Source organism: Pygocentrus nattereri, chromosome 11, assembly GCF_015220715.1.
Source record: "Pygocentrus nattereri isolate fPygNat1 chromosome 11, fPygNat1.pri, whole genome shotgun sequence".
NCBI classification, from domain to species: domain Eukaryota; kingdom Metazoa; phylum Chordata; class Actinopteri; order Characiformes; family Serrasalmidae; genus Pygocentrus; species Pygocentrus nattereri.
The window spans coordinates 40,827,132-40,832,959 of NC_051221.1; positions in this window are offsets into that span (position 1 = coordinate 40,827,132).

The following is a 5,828-nucleotide window of genomic DNA, read 5'->3' on the forward strand; positions in this document are numbered from 1 at the left end:
CACTTTTTATTTTTATGTATAATGCATTTATATAATGCCTGCTGAGTATTGTAGAAAATAGGTGTATGAAAACACAAACAAAGATTCTGAATTCATTCAGGATTTTTTTTTTGGGGGGGGGATAATGTAATTTTTTTACCAATGTGTCACGATTGGCCCCCCCAGTCCTGTCCATGTGTTCTGTTTTGGTATCTGTAGTCCTGCCCCTCGTTTTGTAACTCCGCCCCTGATTGTTTTCACCTGTCCCTCGTTTTCCCTGTATACTTAAGCCCTGTGTTTGCCGGTCTTTGATGTCTCGGTCTCTGTTTGATGTGTTGATTCTGGTTTGTGTCACGTCTGTCCCCCGATCTGTCCGTGTTGGCTATATGAACCTGGACTGTTTTGACCACGACCCTGGATTTGCCCCTAATAAATCTCGCTTATCTCAGCGTGTGCGTCCGCCTCCTCGCTCCCCCTTACACAATGTTTCTCACTGATTTCAGTCCCATGTCAGCTATTTTGATGGACTGTGCACGCCAGTGCCAGGAAAGATTCCCGTGCCTTTTACATGCTAAAAAAACAACTATAGAAATAATCTGGTTATATTAATACCACACAAATCAACATGTCAGTAAAAACGCTGTCATGTCCTGAAAAGTTTCTTAAGTATGGAAACACTCGCAGCGCTTGATATTTTCAGGCTGACCTCAAGTACATGACTCAAGAAATTTAATATAATGAAACATTAAAAAAAATTACAAAAATTACAAAAAAATTGGTGATGTTGACTGTTGACTGCTATTTTTCAAGCTAATGACAAAGTGCATTCACAGCAAGACAGATGTTTGGGGTAAACAGAGTAACAACTAAATGAAACGTTTTGATGTGTTTTCTATTCATTTCTGTAGTAAAGTCAGTGCGTAAAACCGGTAGCCACTCCAATCTCTGTCATTCGTACTGAGATTTCTTATCCCATGCAGATTGGTCATAAAAATGATGTACTTACCCCACCTCTCCATGGAAAACTAATCCTGCCTGAATAGGGCGACAGAGAGGCAGAAATGGTCAAAGTTTTGGTGACAGGAAACCAGAAATAGGCAGCTATTAAATGAAATAATACTGACTACACTACCTTAGACATAGTTCAATTATAGCTATCGTAAGGCCTAAAATATAATAAAAAAGATGATGATTGATGGTGGAGAGGTACAAGCAGGATATTGTAAGACAAAATAGTCCCCAAAGAAAAGCAAAGATTGGGCAAAGATTTCACCATTATCAACAATATAAGGGACCCATAAGACACTTACAGCTTCACTGGTTGTTCAGATAGTAAATCCAGTTCATTTGCAGAGGTTCTGAACCCTGGTTCCTATAAAAACGATCGAGTCTATAAGCATCTCTACAACAAACCATTTCACGTCGAAGCCCTCTAGAAAGACTTTATTTACATCTCAACCACTGAATTATGCAGTCATTTCAAAATCTTTGGCCTAGAGTGGGCTTGAGTATGTGCATGTGTTTGTTGATTCACGGCCTGTGTCCTCTGTGCAGCAAGTTCAGGGCTGATCAGCTGGTCCGTCCTCTGATTTCATAATCTAGTTAAGCACCTGCACAATGGTGGAACAGCTGGCATGGCGTTCATGTGCACTTGTGTACACACATGCATGCATACACACATCCACTCTCAGAGGGCCAGGGCGAGAGAACGTGCACACGAGAGAGAGAATAAGAAAGAGAAGGAGCGAACTGAGATCCCTCACTGAATGCACAATCAACACAAAGCACTTGCCGACAGCTGGCTAAGTGCAACTTGACACCAACTGGACTCTCAAAGATGAGAGAGAGAGACAGGGAGAGAGAGAGAGAGAGACACAGAGGAGACGAAGAGTGAATGGGTGGCATTAGTTTACTGTACCCCTGCTGTGCAAATGTAACTATAGCCAGTCCTGCCATAGAGAGCAGTTGGTAGCTGTTGGGTTTGGCTCTTAATGGAAGGCTTCTCACATTTGGCCCAGATGCTTCCGGCGCTTTAAAGAGGCCCTCTAGAGCAGTTTCCATCTCCACAGCCAGAGAGAGAGAATTTACTGCTGGGGGGGGGACCCATAATCAGGTTTATTGGAGCTGCTGTATTGGGTTAACGCATCAGAGGCAGGTCCAGCCGTGGGTGTTAGCTGTTAGTGTGAGTGCAAATGTGAGACGTCTTAGTGTCACTGCTGGGCCTGGCCATGGAGACACCATCATATCGGTGACTCAGCTGGGGGGCCGCTGACTGCTAATCCCTCTCTATCTGAGCTGATGTGAAGACAAGCCTGGGTCAGCGAGCTGTGCCCAGATACGGGCGAGTCTGAAGGGGGACCTCTCTTTCAGTGAGTGCTCACTCATATCTTGTATTGATGTGCAATAAAAAGCCTCACTTGGATGCTCTGGATGCTCACAACACTCCGCCTCCCCAGAATTCTGATCATCAGGAATTTTTTTTTTGTTACTGACCTCATTAGTCTGTATATGCAAATAACCTCAAATTAGTTTGGTTTTATTAGTTTAACAAGCTGTGCTACTCTTGTTCCTTGTTTTGTGTCTTACCTCATTATATTTCTCGAGAGTGTTGGTGCCCACTTTGTCTCCCGCCTGTGCTGAAGGTTACAGAAAGCCATGCTAAACATAATTTGGACACAGCCAAGAGACAATAACCCCCGCTTATATAGTGATGTGCATAAGTCCTAAAGAGACCAGTCCTCGTTTATTTAATTTCCAGTTTAAACAGCCATTAAGGAGCATTAAAAAGCAGAAAACACACCCATACAAATGTGTGTGTGTGTGTGTGTGTGTGTGTGTGTGTGTGTGTGTGTGTGTGTGTGTGTGTGTATACAGAAAATTACACAGAATCCTCAACAACTAAATATGTTATGATTTTGTTTTTCATTATCTAGTGTGTTCACCCTTTGTCTTTATTATAGCTTCCATTCTTTTCACGAGACTTCAGAATTTCGGATTTTTCAGATCTGAAGCAAGAGCGGAGCTGGAGATGGAAGCTTGGTATATGTATGTACCAGGCATGTAAAGCAGCACTTACTCGGAATTTAATGCTAAATATTTAGTATTTGTACTTTGTATACTTTGCAAGTTTAATATTTATGTACAGAGGAACTAATGTGAGACATTTGAGGTATATTTCAGCTTTTAATGCGGTCACGTGGTTGGTTAGTGTAGTGGGTAACACCTCTACCTTCTACGCTGTAGACTGGGGTTCAATCCCCCACCTGGGTAAACACTCTACACTATACCAATAAGAGTCCTTGGGCAAGACTCCTAACACCACCTTGGCCTACCTGTGTAAACTGATCAAATTGTAAGTTGCTCTGGATAAGAGCGTCAGCCAAATGCTGTTAATGTAAATACACATGGCAAGTGCTACCAAGCTGTTTTAGGAACAACGTGCCTAAGTGATAGAGAAGAGTAGATTACAAGTACCGGTGACAAAGGTGTGGCAGGGTACCTACCATCTATTTATATATAGTGACTCATTCCTGGTACGTTCTCTAATATGAAGGAAACTGGACTGTAAAATAAAGTGTAGCTTTGTTAGTGTATCTAACTGTATCTTCTCCCAAGCTGCCATCTGCAGCGAACACCGTAAACTTACATCAACTCCACTTAAAAAATTAGGTAAGATTACTTAACAGGTTCATGCTGATGTTGTATTTGAGTTAGGGCTACTTTCTGTTTTTCAGTGACCTACAGCAAGTCAGGTTAAATAAAACAGCCCAATGATTTTGAATTGTTTCAGTTGATCTTTTGAGATCTAAAATCTCCTTACTTTTGATGCAGTATGGTCAACTTTTCAGTTAATTGAGAGGTTTAAATTGTGCTTTGTTGCAAAAATTGTGTGCACTACATAATTATTAGTATTGCAGGTGGCATGGTGGCGCTTTCACCTCACAGCAAGAAGGGCCTGGGTTCAGTTCCCTGGCTGGGCTACCAGGATCCAATCTGTGTGGAATTTGTGTGTTCTCCCTGTGTCTGTGTGGTTTTCCTCCCACAGTCCAAAGACATGCAGTCGGGTGAAATGGAGATGCTAAATTGCCCCTAGGTGTGTGTGTGTGTGTGTGTGTGTGTGTGTGTGTGAGACTATATGTAAATGAACAGATCAGCAATTATTATTTTAAATAGATTTCTTTATACAGTCATTAACAAATGGCTGTATATTCAATACATACTACATACTGTCTTATCCATTTCTTCTTTCACAGCAATGTAAAAATGGGTCATGTCTGAAAATTCAACTGGCTTTACCAGCTGAAAGCAGTAGCAACCAACATAACCGCTGAGAATGCCAGGAAGCTTTTAGGACATTAGACTCTTCAGTGTGCAGGACCTTTTCAAATGGACTGATCTTAAATAGATTTACTTAAGTGGCTTAGAAAACCCAAAATAGTACATTACTAGATTTGCATTAGTACATTTAACAGGTAAAGTAAAAAATTAAGTAAAGGCAATTGTGTTTTACAGTGAACTCCAGAGCAGTTTTATTTGGAGATATTCCCAACCCCAGTCCTGGCAGGCCTAAGTCCAACACCCATACTCATCACTTCACCTCTTCTGTTGATTGCCTGGTTTAGTAGGTGTGCTGTGCTGGAGTGAGTGACCCAGCCGTAGGTGGTAATTGGGTTAGTTTTGCCTGTGGCTGTGGGCCAGCCCCAAAAATCTGTCAACAATACAGGAGCTCCTTCAGTCATGAGCTCATTTCACTGCTCAACGAGTATTATTTCTCTCTTATAATGGAAGAAATGCACTGTGTCCTTACACTATATACTGTGTGCTCTAGAACTCTAGAGCTCTAGGATTTTTGTAAGGTAGCGTCATCTTAATCAAACACGAATGAATTGCACTAAATAGGTATTTGGTCGATTATAATGCAGTTTACTGAATTCTTCATATTGGGGAAATAATTAAAACCCAAAATGTGACGTGTGCAAAAGTCAGAGGGCATTTAATTCGTCACATTTTGCACCAAATGTTAAATTTAGCAAATAAGTAGAAATCAGCCTCTAAAATTTGCAGATAAATAATAATGATTATTCTCTGTAGAGGATGTGTCGACTTATTTCCTTAGAAATTTCTCTTAGAAAATCAACAAAACATGCAATTTGACCAGGGGGTGATAAAACTTTTGCTTGTATATTTAATTTACCCAAAACAACGTTTCATCAAATTCAAATCATATAAAACGCCCTGTTTCTCACACAGACGTGCAGCACAGATAGAAAGTTTTGTATCATTTTTTGTTTCCACAGAATTTCTCAGTTTTGCTCGGGGAGAGTGTGAATGTTTGAAGAGTCATGCGGGCATCTGAAGCTGCGGAGCGACGAGTAATCTCTGGCTCAGCGCAGGATTCTCAGAAGGGCGTCTCAGATCTCCGTTCAGTCTCATTCATGAAAAACTATTGAGCCGAGATCCCTCAAGGTGCCCTGTGGAGGACTTGAAAGGCTGCCTCTGCCGGAGCCTTGCCCATCATCCCCTTGTGGAGAAAAAAAAACTTTTCAGGAGAAGTTTACATCAGCTGCTTATTAAGATCCGCTGCTCTTCATGTAGCCTCTGGCAGCTTGTTGAAAGGAGAATGGAGGGTTGAGTCTGTTCATAGTTTGGTCAGCTGACATTGCAGAGAAGGTTATATAGAAGCTTTTGAGAATGAAGGGTTTGTAAATATATAGTAGCAGTCAAAAATTTGGACGCACCTGGTAGAATATGTCATCATTGTCGGAACAAAAATCTGATGGTTTGTTTATATGTTCTCTTTTGTTGGCTTTGAGTGTGCGCCCCCTATAGGTGATTGGTGCCACCCTATA